At 39.3% G+C, this 21922-nt stretch overlaps 1 protein-coding gene and 1 pseudogene across 1 annotated transcript in view; both read left to right on the plus strand.

Moving 5' to 3' along the window:
* The window catches only part of THSD7B (thrombospondin type 1 domain containing 7B), an 864031-nt gene that overhangs the window by 307721 nt on the left and 534388 nt on the right, over positions 1 to 21922 (plus strand). The window lies entirely within an intron of this gene.
* The window catches only part of LOC133769866 (heterogeneous nuclear ribonucleoprotein A3-like), a 57507-nt pseudogene continuing 54101 nt past the window's right edge, over positions 18517 to 21922 (plus strand).

Here is a 21922-nt window from a genome sequence, read left to right on the forward strand (position 1 = left end):
CTTGTGATTGGCATCTGAATAGGAGGAAGTCTTGTGGGATTGAGCTCTTAACCTGTGAAATCTAACACTGTCTCCACACAGGTAGTGTCTGAACTAAGTTAAAATGTGGAAGAGCCAACTGGTGTTGTTGCACATCTGTTCACAGAAGTGTTCTAAGTGTCAAAAGTAAAGTGTAAAGATTTATAATTTGGGTTCCAGAGTCAATCAGGTTGGAATTTCAGCCCTGCAACTCGCCTGATAGATGGTTTCAGGACACTTATTTAATTGTGGAAGCACCCTTTCCTATCTTGGCCTGTATTTCCTATCCTACCAAGTGGGGATAATAAAAGCTACTCTCTGTGCCAAGATGTAGGAGTTAAATTAATTGTATTAATGTGATTAGTAAAGTGTCTGGCATATAACCATTCAAAATAAGTACTTATTTTTATTTAAAATAAACATTTATTATTGTGCTTCATCCTGATGAAATTGTGCATAGAACACTGTTTTATACTTGAAAATGATAATGAGGACTACAATAATAATAAATACTTCTCCCTCTGCCAGCTTCTAAGTGAGGAACAAAAAGATCATTTGTTTGATGTAGTCCATTTTCTGTTGCTATAACTGAATCTTATGGGTTGAGTAGTTTATAAAAAAAGAATGATTTACTTGACTCATGGTTTCAAAGGCTGAGAAGTTCAAGATAGGGTAGCTATTTCCAGTGAGGTTCTCCTTCCTGGAGGAGATTCTGTGAAGCTCCACAGTGGTACAGGCATCACAAGGTGAGACAGGATTCCTAGCTCAGGTGTCTGTTCCATCTCTTACACAGCCACAGTCCCTTCAGACGAGGGCCACACTGCAAAATGTAGTTGGGTTAAGTTTCCACACTATTAGGACCTCATGATATGAATTAAATTTCCGCATGTGTTTTGGTGGGGACATTCAAGCCATAAGAAAGCTGAGTGGTGTAACTCTCACGTTCTGCCATCTCATAGCAGGTATTGTGGGGTGATCATATCGCATGTCCACAAAGCTGGGGGCTTTTTTCAACAGTGTATTCTGTGCCTTCTATAACAGCTTTAGAAATACTAACTTAACCATTTTATACTAGTTTCATTTCAATTTTGTTTGAGTGCCAGAGAGAGTCAGGGATAGAGAGGGAAACAGCAATAGACAAGGCTCCCATTCACTGATTTACTCCCCAGATGTCTGCAATGGCTGGTACTCAGCCAGGCTAAGATTGAGAACTCAGAACTCTATCTAGATTTCCTAAATGGGGAGAAGCAACCTAATTATGCGAGCTATAACCACTGCTTCTCAGGGTTGGCGTAGTTGGAAGCTGGAACCATGAGCCAGAGCTAGCTTTTGAACCCACGTACTCTGATGTGGGACACTCATATCTTTTTTTTTTTTTTTGACAAGCAGAGTTAAACAGTGAGAGAGAGAGAGAGAGAGAGAGAGACAGAGAGACAGAGAGACAGAGAGACAGAGAGACAGAGAGAAGGGTCTTCCTTTTTCCGTTGGTTCATCCCCCAAGTGGCTGCTACGGCCAGCACATTTGCGGCCGGCGCGCTGCACTGATCCAAAGCCAGGAGCCAGGTGCTTCCTCCTTGTCTCCCATGTGGGTGCAGGGCCCAAGGACTTGGGCCATCCTCCACTGTACTCCTGGGCCACAGCAGAGAGCTGGACTGGAAGAGGAGCAACCAGGACAGAATCTGGCGCCCCGACTGGGACTAGAACCCGGGGTGCCGGTGCCACAGGCAGAGGATTAGCCTAGTGAGCAGCAGCGCCTGCCAACACTCATATCTTAATCCATGCCTTTCCCATTAGGCCAGATGCCCGCCCTATGAGTTTTAGAGGTATATTAGTTATTCCTGTGAAATGAGTAGTTTTAAGCTTTTGACTTATACTCCTGATTTCCATGGGGGAAAAGTAGAAATTAATAATTGTTCATATCAACTCCATGAAGCCTTTGCATTTTTTAAATACTTTTTAAAAGCATCCTTTTTGGGGCAAAAGCCATGGTTGTGGTTAGGGGAACATTCTGGCCTTCTGATAGCTGAATCAGTCTTTTGTCCAGTGGGAAATTGAAAATGTGGTCTGGTTGTTCTTCTCGTGATTTAGCTTCTGTGCGATTCTGGATGCTTGATGATAGAGGCTTGGCAGAGAGGTGCCTCTGTTTGACTGTGTACGCATTATCAGGGTCTTCCCATTGCTACAGGAATTGACAGAATTGTTGACACTCATTAAATGCCTAAGTGCAGGGGAAGGGGGTTGAGATACTCTTTGTGACATTTTTTTTCATTTGACAGATAGAGTTAGACAGTGAGAGAGAGAGAGAGAGAGAGAGAGAGATAAAGGTCTTCCCTCCGTTGGTTCACCCCCCCCACCCCCAATGGCCATGACTTTTTTTTTCTTATAGCATTGATACCTTTCCTTTTCATTACCCTGGGCTTATCAATTGTTTCATAAAAGTCCTTTACTTCAGGACTTATTCAGATCTAAGTGGATAAGACCAAAATAAATACCATAGTTTGATTTTAGAAAAATCCACCAACTTACATTAGATCTAATCAGATTTAAAGCCTACTATAATTGGAAGAGTGATTGAACTTGTCTCCCACTTTTAGGCTCATCCACATTGACTCATCCTGCATGTAGGTATAGAAAGAAGCATTCGACATCCTCACATCATGTCTCTGTCCTATTAGATGGTGGAGCCAAGTTGAGGATTCTGTAGGACCCTGGATAGTTTCTTGATATATGTTCCTTTTGCCACTAGGAAGATGTATTCTGTTCCCCAGAAATTTTTCCAGAAGTTTTTTTCAGGTCATCATTATCTTCAAAACTTAGAAAGTGCACAGTCTGTGTCATACTGAAGACAGAAAGTAACCAGGCATAGCAACTTTTGATGTGCCTAAATCTTGTGGGTTATTTTAAAAGTGCAACCTACTTTTGGCTAAAATCCAATTAGGAATCTGTGAATTTCTACGGTTGTATCTTCTTTCTTCCATTCTCTGTTGTGATCTTTTACTGAGAGCATCCAGTCAATATGATTGAAATTTTTATTTTTTACACAATCCTGTGATTGAAAAAAAAACAATTTGTTAGGCAGTGATGTATATTTCCTGGGAGAAAATTGCATACAAGATTATATGAATGCCGGCGCCGTGGCTTAACAGGCTAATCCTCCACCTTGCGGCGCCGGCACACCGGGTTCTAATCCCGCTCGGGGCACCGATCCTGTCCCGGTTGCCCCTCTTCCAGGCCAGCTCTCTGCTGTGGCCAGGGAGGGCAGTGGAGGATGGCCCAAGTGCTTGGGCTCTGCACCCCATGGGAGACCAGGATAAGCACCTGGCTCCTGCCATCGGAACAGCGCGGTGCGCCGGCCGCAGTGCGCCAGCCGCGGCAGCCATTGGAGGGTGAACCAATGGCAAAAAGGAAGACCTTTCTCTCTGTCTCCCTCTACTGTCCACTCTGCCTGTCAAAAATAAATAAATAAATAAATAATTATATGAATGAATATTCTGATTCAAAATCTGACTTCTAATTTTGTGATTGGTGGAGCAGCTTTGATTTCTCTCCTCCACACACCAACTTTTCATTTGTGTGGGTCAGTAGAAATTGACTAAGTGTAGAATATACATAGGTCACTCCTGTCTCATTAGCATGTTAGTGTCCCTATTTTTGAAGGAGGCATTTGAAATGCACATGGAGTATGATGTGGAAATGAAGCCTAACACAGTCCTCCCTTAGTCTACCTGGCTTGTTCACTGTGTTTTACCCTTGATTGCAAACATGTCTCTAGTTCATTATTGTCAGGTTTCACTAGTGACTGATGAAAGTTGTCCACTATTTGACATCTTCAAAGTGCAGGGTGTGAAAATCCCATGATGCCAGTTAAAGTGGCCAGTATTCTAATAAGTGAGGTCACGAAATGACTGCTATTATCATCTTTTGTGTCTTCATATGGAAACAGGCAGGTGAATTCAGAGGTCCATTGGATAAACATGAAGCAGTTGGAACCCAGTCATATATCACCTGCTTTGCCCAACAACTTGGCAATGAGGCTGTCTTGAAAAGAGATAATTCAGTGTATCCTCTGCTCTTGGCGAAAACATATGCCTGCACTGGTGAGGAGTGTAATAGATAGGGAGAAAAAAGTTCGTTTTTCAACAGTTACAAGGAATTGATCTCTAATGTTGCCACAATACCCACTTCCTTATATACAAAATTTTACTTTCATATTTCTGCTAGACCTTCTCTGAGCAAATATTTTCCTTTAATGGTGTGTACATTTGCAAAGAAAGCATGAAGAATGATTTCCGATCACTAATGTTACTCTATTTTTCATTTTAAGGATATTTTTCTATAAGTCCTTGCCTTGTGCCATTAAACTTGAACAATCCAAGAATGTGGCTTTTCATCTTGGCTAAATTAGCATGTATTTGTGGGTTCAAAGACTGTTAAGTATCTTTTTAAGGATACCCTTGATTGATGGAAAGTGTGCCAAAATAATCATTAACCTGAGTTGGATTAAGCATTTTTATAGATTTTAAAATTGAAGGCCAGCGTTGTGACACAGTGGGTTAAGATGCTGCTTGTGATGCTAACATCCCACATGGGTGCCGCTTCAAGACCCAGCTACTCCTTTGTCTTTTTTCTCCTTATCTCTGTCCATAACTCTACCTCTCAAATAAATAATTAAATAAATAAAAACTTTAAAAACAAAAATGGGGCTGGCACTGTTTTGTAGAAAGCTAAGCCTCTGCCTCTGCAGCCAGCATCCCGTATGGGAGCCAGTTCTCAGACTAGAGTTGGATGATCTGTGTATTTTGTTCTTTTATTTGTTTATATTTATTCAAAAAGCAGAGAGAGAGGAACAGTGATAGAGAAAAAGGAGAGAGAGGAAACAGAGAGAGAGAGGGGAGTGTTAGTGATAGGGGGAGAGGGAGAGAGATTGATTTTCTGCAGGTTTACTCCCCAGATAAACCAGGAACTCTGAGTCTCCAAATGTGGCGGCAGGGACTCCAGTATCTGAGCCATCTCTGTTGCCTCGCTGGCTGTATATTAGGTGAGCTTGAACTCAGACATTAGGACATGGAATAGGAACATTCCAAGCAGTGTCTTGTCTGTTGCACAGAACATCCCACCGTATTTGCATTATTTTTAGATCTCAAGATATGTTCTTTGTCTTACCTGTGAAAATGATGTCAGATTCCGTTCAGATAATATGTATTGGAATTCTTTTGTGATTCAGCAGAATTCTAAATAAAACTCCTTTTCTATTGTTAAGTTTTTATTTTATGAACTCTGATTTTGTTGTATCTCATGTTCATCAGTAAGTGTTGCTTTATTTCTCTTTTCTATATACATTTTTTTCTCTTACAAGACTTTCTAAATTCTGCTTCTGCACAATATTTATTTTCTTGGAAGAAAGAGCAAAACATTTTGTTTATCAAGTATTCATTTACCACACAAGTAGATTCCTGTAGTGAATCAATCTATTAAAGAGATTACAAAATTAGGACCTCTACTGAGGATACAAGGGTACTAAAATTTCAATAATGAACTTTCTAAACATGTTGAGCATTTGTGCCTTGGTTAAAATAAGTATGAAGTTGATTAGGATGTGCATTTTGCAAAAGGTAATAGTCACTGGATTTTTTTTAAAGATAAAGTGTCTATCAATTATTTTGTTTCCATTTTGAGTAAAAAGAAAGTTCATTTATCTTGTGTAAGTGCAGAAATATTAACCTATCTTGCCAGATGTTTTGAGAGATCAAAGAAGGCGAGAATAAACATGAACATGCAGTTTATATGGACAACACAACTTCTGATTCCTGGTCATTTATAATAGACATATTTAGGCCCACACTGTAGTTGCCTGCCTAGTTCCCCTTGGCCATTTGCGACTGATGTGTGTGTCAGCCTAAAATTCCAACTAAGATCACCTGCATCTGTTTGCCTGAGGAGTTTCTCTGACCACAGGAGCCTTGCCAGGGTGTTAATATCTCAGGGAGCAGCCTTCAAACAGTGATTGTGAGTTAGTATACAAACAACCAGCTCCTTGCATCTCAGTTGTTGTAAGCTTGAGGTATATGTCCTTCGCTGTTTCCTAGAGTCTCCCAGTGAGATGAAGCACCACTTATCATGATGGTGGCTTATTTGATTCCATGCTCCCTATTAGCTTCTTTCCTTTTCCTGTTTCAATTCCCATGTTTTTACTGGCTCCTTGGCACTGTTGAATGAGTACATGCCAAAGAATCATGCAGAATTTCATTATGGTGCAGCTCTAATAAAGACAAGGAGGTTTGGAAAGATGTAAGATCCACTACTGTAAGAGATAAAGATCCAATTCAAATGATACAATATTGGTATTAATTTTCAAAGAACTACCAAAAGAAACAGTAGTCTCTCAAGAGAACTCATTCACTGTTTTCAACAACATTTTACCAATTATTTGGCAATATCCAGAGGGCTTCAATATACTACCTCTGTCCTTCCTTTGAAAACATTAAGTGTATTATTGAATCCCAGCTCCTTTCTAGTTTGGCAATCTGGGTGATTTATGTCATCCTCTTGAGTCTTGTTTCTCACAACTGAATCATTTTATGAACTTCTAGTGGATGGATGACTAAGTTACTCATATTTTCATTTTGTCGTGGATTCCAGAGGGTATTGGAATGTCTCTGATTAGTAATAAGAAAAAGCAACTATTTTTAGACATCATAGTGCTTATTTGCATAGGACAAATGAATCTGAAGTGTTGAAGCTGCACGTGTCTGTCTCAGTTTTGTTCTAGAGCAGTGGATCTACAACTGGTAAACATCAGAATCACCTGGAAGGCTGTGAATACACACGTGTCTGACCTCCAACCCTGTTTATGATTCAATAAATCTGGGCAGGATTTAAGAATCTGCAATTCTTTCTTTTTTTTAGATTTTATTTATTTTATCTGAAAGGTAGAATTACAGAGAGAAAGGGAAAAAGAAAGAGAAACAGAGAGGGAGATCTTCCATCTGCTGGTTCATCCTGCAAATGGCCACAATGGCTGGAATTCGGCTAGGCTGAAGCCAGGAGCCAGGAACTTCCTCTGGGTCTCCCATATGGGTGCCAGGGCCAAAGCACTTAGTCCATCTTCCCCTGCCTTCCCAGGCACATTATCAGGTGTCAGGCAGTGGAGAAGGCGGAATTGAACTGAAGCCATATGGGATGTTAGCATCGCAGGCAGTGGCTTAAGCTGCAATGCCACAGCGCTGGCTTCAAGAACCTGCTTCTAACAACTTCCCAGGTGATGTTGATGGTACTAGTCCAGGGACCATATGTTGAGAAACACTCTTTGGACCCAAAAGGGGACAATTCAGCAGCCACATAATGTTAGTGTATAGCAGCTGTAGGCTGGAGCAGTGCAAGACATGTCTTATATTTAGTCATAAGTTACAATACTATCGATTTTAATCTGTTTCTTATTTCCTGTTGTGGATATTATTCTTGAAATCCATGAAATATATTACTGTCTTTCCAGAAGCAAGCAGTGAGTAAATATTCCTTTATTTCTCTATTGTTACCTAGATGGATTACTAAAAGAACAAATCGTGGAAAGCAATAGTGTTCTCTTACAAAAACAGAAGATACGTAATTTTGGAGATGAGTTATTTAGACTTAGAGGAGAGAGTTTTCATTTTCAGAAAGCTATCTTTTTCAGACCACCAACTGGTAGCAGTTTGGTATCAGTGCCTTGACTGAAGGAAGTGCGGTGATGACAAATATGTTGTATTAAATTTTGAAATGAACCTGACATTGCAGTTGAAAGAGCCAATAAGATCAGGCTGTGCTATTCACACTACAGGAATCAGACTGCAAAGGAGATTAAATTTGAGAATTCCTATAGCCAAGTTCCTCATTCTCTTTCATTTGCAGCAAAATTAAAGATGAAATTCAAATAATGTTTGGCTATGAAGGGATCCAAAGGAGAAAAATTGAGACTCCTTGTAATCAAAGTATCCCCATCCACATGTGGCTGGCAGGTGGGGAGTGGATAGAGACTGGCGACTCAATTTAAATGCTAAGGAGAGAGGAACTGCAATGCAGGTTTAAATGTATTTACTGTATGGTGTCTGTTGATAAAGAAGTATTATATTTTGAATTACTTCCTTTTTCCATTCTGTTACATACCTAGACATCTCAAGATAGCTTTCATCTTTTTTTTTTTTTTCTTTTACTGAGGTGCCTAAATAAATGACTGTGTTCCTATCACTATTCGACCGGTATTTTACAATAAGAATAAATGTCCTGTGATTTTTCCATGGTTTACTATTTGAAAATAGGTTGGAGCAAATTGATGCCAGGGTGTACCTGAGTCTCTCACAGGGAGGCTGTATTCTTTTTCTATCCCCTCTGAATTCCTTATTAGACCATCAACTTTGGTTCCCATTCCATGTGATTCAGGAAGCAGAGTGAGTTGTAGTTTGTACTGATTCTTCAAAAGTACTGCATATGATTAAATGGTCAGCCCAGCCTTTCTGTGGGAATTATTGTGAGCTGGTTACTTTTGTCTCTAGTTCCCACTTCCTAAATTAGCCTATCCTATTGTATATTCTACCATAGTGTTAGTATCAGGGACTAATTATAACCTTAGTCACAGGGATACAATTTTTCTCTTTCTGAAATGTATTTTAAAATGACCTTTGGCTATTAACACTTTTAAAAAATGTTTATTGATATAAATGAAACAGCGTTTACATGTATAAAAACATTACATGGTGACTCTTATGAACAATTTTTATTTTTCAACCAAAACAGGGAGTAAAGTGATTAAGAACAATTAGTAATGATAAGGGGTGATCATTGTGGCACAGTGGACTAAGTGGCCACAGGGTTGAGCCCTGGCTGCTTCACTTCCCGTCCAGCTTACTGCCTATGTGTCCTTGAGGCAGCACATGATGGCTCAAGTACTTGGGCTCTTGCCCCAATATGGGAGAACCTTGATGTAATTCTGGGCTCCTGGATTTAGCTTAGAATAACCCTGACTGTTTGTCACCATTTGGGGAATGAATGAAAAGAATGGAAGATCAATTTCTCATTACCCCTACTTCAAGTAGATGAAAAATAAATTATAAAAATAACAAAATAAAACATTGAGAAGAATACACTGTAATAAAAGTCATGAAGGTACGTGAATGTGGTCTTTCAATCTCTCAAAATACCTTGTTGTGTTGTACTCACCCTCCCCTTGTGATGATACGATGCCTATGGGGTGAGATGAAATGAGGTGAGCAACATAGGCCTTGTGTTAAAGAGGCTTCTACATAAGGGGTACTTGACTAGAAGCCTAGTCAAGTTGATCCCATAATCAAGAGAGCTGGTAACTGTCTAACAGTTGGGCAGTATACTCAAAGTGGATATATTGGACAATGATAATTTATTCCCTTGTTGGGATGGAGAGGTGCTGTGTGACATTTTACCGTGCTGCTCAAAATGTCACACAATTTCAAATGTATGCATTTTTTTATTTCTGTAATTTTTCACTGAATATTTTTGGGATGGGCATTTAAACCAGCAGTTAAGACACCAAGATTGTTCCATCCTACATCAGAGGCTCTGGCTTAAATTTCCAGCTCTGGCTCCTGACTCCAAATTCTTGCTAATGCAGGACCTTGGGGACAGCAGTGTTGGCTCAAATGATTGGGTTCCTCTACCCACGTGGGAGACCTGGATTGTGTCCTATTCCCAGCTTTAGTTTCCACCCAGCCTTGGCCACTGCAGGCAGTTTGGGAGTAAACTAGCAAATGGGAGCATGTTCCCTCCCTCTGTCTCTCTCATTGTCTCTCATTTAATATTTTAGACTGAAGCTGACTGTAGGTAACTATGGGAAGTGAAACCTTGCATAAGTTGAGAGAGGGTGGACTACTATACCAATACCATTACTAATACATGAATTAAAATTAAGGATTCACTATTTGTAACACTTTACACAGTTTATTTGTGCTTACTGAATTGTCTGGTATGCCCAAATATACTGTTCTTTGAAAAGATGTCTAAGAGATAGAATTCAATATTTTATTCTTAAAGAAAACATGAAAATATGTTTTAGAAAACATGTTTTCTATTTCAAGAAAACATGAACTAAAGGGGAAAAAGTGTTAAAAGTTGATTTAAGGATATCTGAACACTGTGCTAAAATAGTGCTATTGTGATCAATGACAAGCATCTGAAAGATCCCTAGCTCACAATAAATGCTGCCCTTGCCTCTGTTACCTCTGTGATAATTTGCCTTCTTAGTCACAATCCTGTTGTTCCCTGCCTGAGAAGCTTATGCTGTTCTCCTTCCTTTGGGTCATTCTTACCCACTCTTTAAAATCTTGGATTAGTATCTTTCAGGAATCCACTTTTCCACTCCCATACAAACTCTTTAATTCAGGTCAGGAATCTCAAGTGAGTAATATACTTACTGCCTGACCCAGATTATTTGTCCCAGCTGCTTGTGATAATTCCATTTCCTGTAAGACTGATTGGTACATAAATGTGTGGGCAAGCAAGACATGCAAAGAAGGACCCGAATAAGGGAGCATGCAGCTTTTGTGGCTGCTGTTATCCAGCTCGTGATTAGCAGATTGTGTGGCTTCCGGTTGAGGTGTACTGCCTACAAGTAGGGCAGAGATGCAAAGACAAGGGGCTGGAGGGCATTGTTGAACCCTGGAATCAACTGTCTGAACACCAACTATTAATATAAGGCAATACATTTCCTTGTTAACGTCAGCTTCAATGAGTGTTTCTATCAGCTACTGCAAAATCTCCCTTAATTGAAAGTGTGCACATCTTTTATGTTCTCATAAGGCCTTGTGATTCAGTTACCAGTGTCTTTACTACATTATGTTGAAATTACCTGCTCCCTTGTCTGATTCTCCCATCTGACTCTTAGCTTCCAAAGGCAGGGTCCTTGACTCATTCATCATTTTATTCTTGGTGTGATGCCAGGGTTCTCTGTTATGTTAAGATAAACTAAATACGTGTTTATAGAATTCAAGAGTTAGTACTGTAGATGCGCACAACAGCTGAATTAGGAATTATTATTATTCCAATTTTACTATGAAGAAAATTTAGACCAGTACTATTGATAGCCTGTTAATTACCTACCTAATAATTTCTTACAGCAGAAGTTTGAAATCTACTCCAAGGAGCCCAAACGAATGCTTATTTATCAGTATCAGCAAATGAAAATTACATGTAGCAACAGCATTTGCATAGCCTTGTCTTAGAGTCATATAATAACTTTCATTTGTTAATTTAGTATTTTTTTTAAATCAGGATTACTCCATGATTCACTTTCTCCAGTGGCGCACTAAGGGAAATTATACCAGCTTACTGGTATAGACACATGAAACCTCTTTGTAATTGGTCACTAAGTACATTTCTTCTGTCTTTCCTAGAATGTGCTAAGAGGAAGAGAGAGATCTCCCAGTACAATAAAACCTTAGGTCCCCACATGGTTCTTTCTGACACAAAGTATATTCAAGTTAGAGTTCTTAGTTATCTGGTTTTCCCTGGCAACTGCTGTTTAATCTTGATTGTGTTCAGAAAGCTAAATAGTATAGAATTTATTCAGTAGATGAGATTGCAAGTATTGAGGGAAGCAAATTCCCTGTGGGGGAAAAAGAGATGCAAAATCACAAAGAACATGGTAGGTAGATATTTTGGGACCAACAGTTTTTCATATTTCATGATAGAGGTGTTCAAGAAGGCAATGATAGCGGAACTGCAAATACCACCATCATTGTGATGCTGGAGGGAATGTGCTAAAACACAAGCACAATTCTGTATAAAAAGTGGCTCTTTATATTAGACATTAACTCCTTAAAATAAATAATTATTCACTGACCTGGGGAAACAGTCTGAGTTGTTCTAGAATGCAATCAGGTAGTATTTGAAAGATGACAAATGCTACCTTAATATGATAATTTGATGGTATTTCAAGAAATTCTGGAAAATATAATTAAAATGTTTAATTTGGTACAGATTTTTTTTTTGGAAATTCATGCACTTTTCATAATACATATTCTCAGGAACTTTTTAAAGACCCCTTGTCTGCATGGATTTTAAATTTAAATGATTTATTCATTTATTAGAATGTCAAAGCTGTGGAAGGAGAGAGGGACAGGGACAGGGACAGAGACAGGGAAATCAATCTTCCATCTGCTGGTTAACTCCCCAAATGGCTGCAGTGGCCAGGACTGGGCCAGGATATAGCCAGGAGCCTGAAACTCCATACAGATGTCCCCCATGAGTGCAGAGGCCCAAGAACTTGGGCCATATTCTGCTTCTTTCTCTTGTTCATTAACAGGGAACTGCACTAGAAGTGGAGCAGCCAAAACTTGAACCAGTTACCCATATGGTATTCTGGTGTCACAAATGCTGCAACTTCAGCCCTTCCTACAAACTTGTTGAAAGCCCCTTACTGACATTCCATTGCATCTGTGCAGCCATGATGAGCGGTGAACTCAATGTTATTGAAGGATTTTTCAGGGAGGCTAGAGACCAACTCAAAGGGTTACTATTAGTGGGAATCTCTTCACTGTTTTATAAGAGAGGGTGGTTTGGGGGACTATCTATTGCCATTTTGAACAGGACAGTTCTGTAGTGTTGATTTTCCTGCAGTTGAGGATATTTAACATCTTTGGTTTTCCTTTATGGGTTTCCACTCCTGTCTCCTAATCATTATGTCAGACAACATGGCCCCACATACTTTCAGTTGTCCCCAGGAGGAGGGATATTGCTCCTGAAAGAAAGAAATGGGCAAGGAGATATCCTGAGATTTATCCTGGGTTATCCAGGATGGGTTTTATTTAATTAAATGATTAATTTTAACACTAAGTGAAAACCAAGATTAGGGAATTTGCAGCATATTTTGAATGTCCTGTGGTTAATAGCTAACCTAAGTTCATGCTGTAGTTTAGAATTTGAGACCTCAAAGAAACAGAAACTCATCTTATCCTGGAGGGTCAGTCACCATCTTGAGTGATAAATACAATTTCTTTCTTCATAAAGTGTCCTGGAGGCATAAGAGAGAGATATGAGAGGTGAAGTGTGACTTTGTTTTTGGGAGACTTTTAAGGCATGTAGGTGTTTGCTTAGTGAGGCACATAGGAGCCTGTGCTTTAGGAACTTGGCAGAAGGCACAATCACAATATCATTTCCATCTGATATTTATGGCAGACTCATAAATAAAACTGAGATAAACAATGTTAGTCTGATGTTTGGCAGTATTTCCCTGGATTTGGTCAGATCAGAGATAGTTGTGTGCCTGGGGACTATAATATCAACAACCTCTATGGTTATCCTTGCAAGATTGTTTACTGCTGTGATGTTAGCTGCCTGTAGTGTGTGAGGTTGTAAGTTTCTTCCCCATGAATTCCATTGTCATTTTCTCAAAGATATGGGGTTAGGGTTTTTAAGCTGGATGTATCAATATCTTACATGAAGGTCCTGGGAGAAGCATTAGTCACCTTTAGATCAAGTATCCTTGCCCATCTCCTAATGATATGGCCAGCTTGGGTTGAATGCACCTGACATTTGTACTGCCAACTTCATTCCTATGCTGCCTCTCTTGTGGATTCCTTTTGTGTATCTTTCTTAGTTCTGCCTTTTTCCTACCATTTGAATGTCATCTTTTTCTCCATATCTTCTTTATGTCACCTCTTGTGTATACATATGAAAATGAGCAGGGTAATGATCTCCATAGCATTGTGGCTTTCACAGGAAACAAATTAGAATGAGACCTATTATCATAAGTCTGCTGTCACATTCTTTTTTTTAAAGAAAGCTTTTATTTAATAAATATAAATTTCATACGTTCAAATTTTGGAATACAGGAGTTCTTTCCCCCCATACCTGCCCTCCCACTCCCACTCCCATCCCACCTCCTACTCCCTCTCCCATCCCATTAATTAAGATTCATTTGTAATTATCTTTATATACAGAAGTTCAACTCTATACTAAGTAAAGATTTCAACAGTTTGCACCCACACAGACACACAAAGTATAAAGTACTGTTTGAAGACTTGTTTTACCATTAATTCTCATAATACAACTCATTAAGGACAGAAATCCTACATGGGTAGCAAGTGCACAGTGACTCCTGTTACTGATTTAACAATTGACACTCTTATTTATGACGTCAGTGATCAGCCGAGGCACTTGTCATGAGCTGCCTAGGCTATGGAAGCCTTTTGGGTTCACAAACTCAGACATTATTTAGACAAGGCCATAATCAAAGTGGAGTTCTCCCCTCCTTTCAGAAAAAGGTACCTCCTTCTTTAATGGTCCCTTCTTTCCACTTAGATCTCACTCACTGAGATCCTTCATACAGAGTTGTTTTTTTTTTTTTTCTTGCTACAGTGTCTTGGCTTTCCATGTTTGAAATGCTCTCATTGATTTTTTAGTCAGCCTTAAGGGCTGATTCTGAGGCCAGAGTGCTGTTTAGGGCATTTGTCATTCTATGAGTCTGCCATGTGGCCTGCTTCCCATGTTGGATCATTCTCTCCTTTTCAATTCTGTTTTGTTATTAGCAGACACTTGGTCTTATTTATGTGATCCCTTTGTGCTGTCATGTTCTTAAGACAGTGTCTGGCCTGTGGTTACTGTTGCATCTGAGATATTTGTAGTAATTATCCTTTATTGTGTGTAAATATAATGAATACTTATTATTTAATAAAAATGAATTAATGATAGAAATTAATGGGAATTATGAGTGATTTTAAGCAAATGACTAATGTCTCAGAGGTATAGTTTTTAATCTCATGATTGTAAAGATGCTCTTCTGTAAGTCTAAACAATTCTTTTATTATAAAACACTTCAAATAACACAGAAAGTATAAGGAAGAGTTCAATAAACACATATAGACTTAGCCAATGTTAATATTTTGCCATATGTGTTCAGTATGTAAAAATTATAACTTAACAGTAGTTAAGCTCTTGCTTGAGATGCTCCCATCTCATATGAGAGTGCCTGAGTTTGCACACCAGGTCTGCACTCCATTGCAGCTTTATGCTAATGAGCACCTTGGGAGGCAGCAGTGCTGACTTGAATAGCTGGGTCCCTGCCACCCACATGGGAGACATGGATGGAGTTCCTGGCTTTGGGCTTCAGCCTGGTCCATGCTTGTCTGTTGCAGGCATTTAGGGAATGGACCAGAAGATAGAAGGCTTCCCTCTCTGCTGTGCTATATCTGAATATCTGCTTCTCAAATAAATAAATAAATGATTTTTAAAACCTCAAAAATATAAACAAAATAGTATAAAGTTTCCTTACATTATTCAGGTCTCCAATTTTAACATCCTGCAAAACTATAGTTCAATAACGAAAAAACAGAAATAAACATTCTTACAATATGGCTTGTCTATAAGATTAAATAAAATAATACCAAGTCATAATGGAGATAGAATAGTTGCCAACTACTTCAAACATTCAGAAATTGCTGTTGTCTGAAAGAGGAGAGTGGCTGGTAACCTTCAGTCAATTTAGAGATTTGTAAACATCGCCTACAAATCATAATTGTAAATAGAACTTTTGAAATTGAAGGTGGAAGTATACTGCCAACTTAAACCTAGATCACATTTTTAAATGAATTTAATTTTTAAAATTTTATATACTTATAAAATCTACTTGAAAAGGAGAGAGAGAATACACTTGTTCTCATCTTCTGGTCACTCTCCAAAATGCCTGATATAGCCAGGATTTGGCAATCTGAAACCAGGAGCCCAGAATATCTTCTGAGTCTCCTATGTGAGTAGCAGGGGCCCAAGTACTTGAGTCATAATCTGCTGCCTTCCTGGGGTGTGCTTTGGCAGGAAGCTGGATTGAAAGTGGAACCTGGAATGGAACCAGACCCTCCAAAATAGGCTGCAAGTGTCCTACACAGCTTCTTAACTGTTGTACCAAATGCCTGCCCTGACCTTTATGTTTTAAATTAATTAATAAAAATGCCTTAGTAGCAGTACAACTTACTATATATTTTGGCACATCTCTCTGGAAATAGGGAGGAAACTTAGTGGCCTCGGGCTCTGATGGTATCATGAGCTAAGGCACTATGAGATCATCTATAATTACATCCAGTGTCAAAACAGAGGACCTAGGCATTGATGGATACAGGCCTTTACATACAACAGGAAAGAGCATCTACGGAAAAATCAATTTCTTGTTGTGAAAAATGACTCATTGTCATCCCTAACATTTTACTTTGGGCTGATTTCATTTTTAGAGTTCAAATTTGTTTATGGTGTGCAATAAAAATGAAAAATACTTGTGTTTTCTCATGATTTTGATAAAAGATAATGGGACCTTCTGTTTACATACTACTTCACATTTTCAAAACACTGATTTTCACTTATGTTATTCTGTTTTATTCCTCACAGCAGCCATGCATGGTAGTCAGGATTGGTGGTTCCCATCACTCTGGAGACTGTGTGATCCAGAGGTTTGTTATTTGGCAATGGACCCACTTCGAAGAGGGTGCCTTGTTGTTGCTTCCTGCAACAGAGACCCGGGCTGTGTCCTCATAAGCAGAAGAGTGAAAAGGGAGCAGAAAATTGAATTCTTGAGCCAAAGCCATTTTTATCAGGGTCTTAAGACCATTCATGAGGTGGGAACTCTCATGACCTAATCACTTCTTAAAAGCCCCCATTTGAATACTATCCCATTATCTATTAAGTTTAGATGATGAATTTTGGAGGGAACCAATTCAAACCCTAGCAGTTAGTTCTCCTGTATTTACAACAGAAAATATTGAAGATGAGAGGTTATGTGACTTTTCTGAAGTCACTAGGCAAGCAATTATGCTGTCAATACCCTGAAAAAGTTTGCTTACAAAGTCATAGATACTGCATTCTTGCATTCTGTATAGAAATATGAACTTCAGGGGCCGGCACCATGGCTCACTTGGTTAATCCTCCGCCTTCAGCGCTGGCATCACATATGGGCACCGGGTTCTAGTCCCAGTTGCTCCTCTTCCAGTCCAGCTCTCTGCTGTGGCCCAGGAAGGCAGTGGAGGATGGCCCAAGTGCTTGGGGCTCTGCACCCGGATGGGAGACCAGGAGGTGGTACCTGGCTCCTGGCTTCGAATCGGCGTAGCTCCGGCTGTGGTGGCCCTTTGGGGGGTGAACTAACAGAAGGAAGACCTTTCTCTCTGTTTCTCTCACTATTTAACTCTATCTGTCAAATAAATTAAAAAAAAATAAAATAAAAAGAAATATGAACTTCAGACCATCCCTAATAAATAATATCCATTTAAAATTATTTAATATTTAAATATTTCATGTATCCTAAAAGAAAATTTGACAAAGTCTACATCTCTGGATTGATCTGTGTTTATACATTATCTATATCTGTTTGTGTCTCTGTGTGTGTGTATATCTGTGTCTAGCTGCTTTGAAAAGTCTGATTGTGTAGATTAGTGTCCTAGAGAAGAGAAGGAAAGAGAGCCAGGTATCCAAACGAAGGGAAACATAATGCACTCCCCATGGTGTAGAAACCTATTCTTAAGGGATACATAGGCCAAAATTAATTTGAAATTCGGAAGTATTGAGAAATGTTTAGGGATATGTAGTTTCATTCCATTGTCCCAAAATGAAATTATTGGCAAGAGTTGATCATAGTTACCAGCACAGATAAGCAACTTTTGGTTCTTTGTTTGGTTTGGTTTTGTCACTCTCCTGTTTGCTCCTATGTTTCCACGATTATTATGGAGAAGGTTATTATGGAGGACAAAAGTGACATGTTTGGTCAGATGTTTTATCTCTCAAAAATGGACACCTAGAAATGGCATAGAAAATTAATTAATTTGAAAAAAAATTATGTAGGATCTCTGTCTTTAATGTGCTGTACATTGCTATTTAATGCTATAATTAGTAATCCAATGGTAGTTTTTTCACTTTATATTGCTATATGGGCAAAATGTTGAAAACTTTACCTAATATATACTAAACTGATCTTCTGTATATAAAGAGAATTGAAAATGAATCTTTACATGAATGGAAGGGGAAAGGGAGCGGGAAAGGGGAGGGTTGCGGGCGGGAGGGAAGTTATGGGAGGGGGGAAGCCATTGTAACCCATAAGCTATACTTTGGAAATTTATATTCATTAAATAAAAGTTTAATAAAAAAAATGGACACCTAGAAATGGCAGATACCTACCTAGAAAACAGCAACCTTCTTACAATGAAATAAACATGTATGTGTTTATTTCTATATTTATTAAAATGAAAATATGTAGGGACTTTCTAGCCACAGGGTTGAGCATAAAGTTTTATCTTTGTAACCTTTAAATAAAAGCTCAGTTCAGAAAAGCCAGGTAGCTTAAATGACTGGCTAAAGAGAGAATAGTCATGCCTCCCTATGTTTGCTTTCTGTTCTTTCTTTAAGAGATAATATTTGAAGTCTGTTTCATGTCTGAGTAGCTGGAATCATTGGCAAACCTTTGACGCTGTTCTCTTAGGAACTACATTGTGAAGATAGTGGCAGGTACTGGAGAATTGAAGCATGGATTCTGCAGGGCAAAGTGAATGTTGGGCACGTGAACCAACCAGAGTGCGACTGAATGTCCGGAAGGAACAACCCGAGAGTTGTGTGCTCCGCACCATGACCCGTGAAATAGACTGTGATGTTCCAGTGTGAGGCAGAGCTCAGGAGCAGCACTTTCTTTTTATGGTTTAGAGAAGGACTATTTTGAATTCTAAATTACTATCTTTTGGCTCAAGTTCTATAATGAAGCAATGTTAGTACTCTTCGATTAATGTATTGACCAGTTCATAAGAAGGGGCATGATTTAGGAAGACGTATTCCTGATCCCTCTGTTTATAAGAAGCTAGAAACTGCAGATTTTGAGATATGTTTTAGGAGACCTGAAAAGAATGCTGGAGTCGCTGTCAGCATTATTACCACCCCAGAAAAGGTAGGAGAATCCTGAGAAAGGGAATCAAAGCTGTAGCCCAAGAAGTTATTGTTTATTTTGCATTACCTTGAGTGGCTAGATAATATTTTGCATTGATTGGAGTGGAATGTTCATTCAACCAGTATTTCTTTAGTTGTGTGGTTCTATATATAGTTTAATTTTCTTAATTTGGTTAATTCATTGTAATTGTATTTTATTTTCTTTCAAATATTTACCTACCCACATGCCCTGCCAACTTCTCTCTCTCTCTCTTTCTCTCTCTCTTCCACACACACATATTACTGAGATTAGATTTTAATACACATTTGAAAAACAATCTTACCATTAGGAATCACCAAATCATAAAGATACCATTGTGGACACTAAAAGATAGGGTCCTTTGTTCATTCTGCATCCCTGAACTGTAGCACAGTACCTGACAAGATTAGGGACTCAGTATGTGTTTGAAGAGTTAAAGTAATAGCAAACCACTATTCCTAATCGCAATTTAGGAATCTTAACATTTAAGAGTTGAAAGACTCTAGGCATTTAATTCAGTCCTGTTACATTGTTGTGATTCAAAGCGGTTTGATTTTTCAAAAATAAGTCACACTGAGACCAGAATCCAGTCACCTTGCAGGTTGTCAAGTACTCTTTCTACCACTCTCTATCAGCAAATGGATATTTCGTTTTTCAGAGTACTGCTACCCCTGATGTTTCTGTTTTTATGAATTGGAGCTTTGTGAATAGATATTACATCTGGAAATCATCTAACCCATCTATTTAACAGAGCATTTCCTAAATCATGTTCCATGGGACATTAGTTCCAGGGTTTCATAATGAATAACTTGGAAAAATAGATTCTCTGGTTAAATAAAAGTAGACAATGATGAATAATTTATCTCCCTTATGGAAACTCATGGTGCACATTAGCACAGAAAGAGCTCAAAGAAGAACATAAGGAAATCTGCTTAATTGGGGAAGGCAATTGGTGTAATGGTAAAGATGCTGCTTGGGCTGCTTGCATTCTTTATCAGAGGTCCTGGGTTCAAGTCCTGGCTCCCTTTCTGATGCCAACTTCCTGATAATGCACATCCTGAGTGGCAGCAGGTGACTGCTCAAGTTCTTGGATTGGGGCCCTGTCACCACATAGGAGTTTCTTATTGCATTCCCAGCTTCTGGTTTCTGCCTGGCTCAGCATAGTCTGTTGTGGACATTTGGGAAATGAAGCAGCAGGTAGAAGATCTTACTGTTTCTGTCTCTGTCTCCGTGCCTTTCAAATAAAATGAAAATAAATAATAAAAAAGAAGCATGTTTAATTGTGTTTGCTCTGTTTCTAAAATTGTGCATTGAATACTTTGTAATATGCATGCTAACACTTTGTAGAACAGTATCTGGGGATAACATTTTGGACGTTTCTGTCATCTAACTTTTGCAATTGACCAAGTGTTTCTCAATGATCTAGAGTCCTTGAGAACAACCTTTCTGTTCTGTTCTACAATGATTTGGAGGCAGAGATAGGTATTTTAAAAATTTAAAGTGATGCTATTAAGTATCCCAGGCACTTGTGACAAACATCATAATATTGTACTAAAATTTTCATTGTCAAGATGGAGGAAGAGTTCTTTAAGATTTATTTTATTTATTTGAAGGAAAATTACAGAGAGAAAGAAATAGAGAACGAGAGAGCGAGAGATTGATTGATTGATTGATTGATTGATTTCCACCTACTATTTCAGTCCGCAAATGACTGCAGTTGCAGTGCTGGGTCATACTGAAGCCAGGAGCCAGGAACTTCATTCAGGTCTCCCACTTGGGTTCAGGGGCCCAAGTCCTTGGGCCATCTTCTGCTGCTTTCCCAAGCACATTAGCGGGGACCTGGATTGGAAGTGGAGCAGCCAGGACTTGGACCGGTGCCTGTATGGGATGCTGGAGTCACAGGCAGCAGCTTTACCTGCTATGCCACAATACTGCCACCCCCCCCCCCCAACCCTACCCCAAAGAGCTTTACCTAGAATGATACCTCACCTGGTTTGATTAGAGATCCCAGTTCCATCCCACTGTCTTGCTGTAATAATCAATGCTACCCCTTTCTGACCTCAGAACGTCCTGGTTTAGACATATAGCATTCTCCCAAGACTAACACCACCACATTAGCCACTGTTTGTCTTTAACTCATTCTCTTCTTTGACAGCTGGGTCCCATCACATCTGCTGCCTCCTCTTTGTCTGCACCATGGTTAGTCTCCCCTTCCTCTCCTGCAGTCTCCCTGTGGTTGTGTGAGACACGGGGAAGAGGGGAGGAAGCGCCTTTTCACCAGAAGGAAGTATCTAAAATTCTTAACAGGAAGCTGGTTTCACCCTGCTGAAGAATTTTCTTACTTGCTGCTAAGAACCTATGGGGTAAAAGATCAGAATGTTTAAAACCCCCCAAAATCAACAGCCTTTCTGTAAATAGGCCTATAGCACAGTCCCCAGCTCCCACCTCTGCTTGTCAACCCCATCATGTTTAAGCTAAGGTGCATGCGGGCTCACTATACAGGAGGCTACAAAGCCACCATCATCCATGGTCTATACCCTCCAGAGGTCAGGCTCAAGTCTGCTCCATCCATGGGATCTTCAGGATTCTTCTCACTGACTTCGTCTCTTCACTCCCTTCCTTACTGCTTGCTATTGCAGGTGGAGCCCACTCTGGCCATGCTGCCCTAACTGACTGTTCCTTTCTCTATTTTCTATTCCAGCTATGGTTGTTACTACACAGCCTCACACTAAATTGCCCATCTGCGTGTTTTAAATTGAACTTCTTTCTTCTGGAATAAGCTCCTTGAAAATAGAAACAATATCAGTAATTCTAAATTGCCTTCTATGCCTGGCTTCTTGTAAGGATTCAATGAACCAGGAAGTTCCTGTTATCCAAGAATATTTTATCCATTATCTAGTTGTTTCCTTAAACATCTTCAGTGACTTGCCTAAGGTCATCCATTTGCAGAAATCAAGCTTGCCTGTGGGGTAAATG

Source organism: Lepus europaeus, chromosome 1 (genome assembly GCF_033115175.1).
Source record: "Lepus europaeus isolate LE1 chromosome 1, mLepTim1.pri, whole genome shotgun sequence".
NCBI classification, from domain to species: domain Eukaryota; kingdom Metazoa; phylum Chordata; class Mammalia; order Lagomorpha; family Leporidae; genus Lepus; species Lepus europaeus.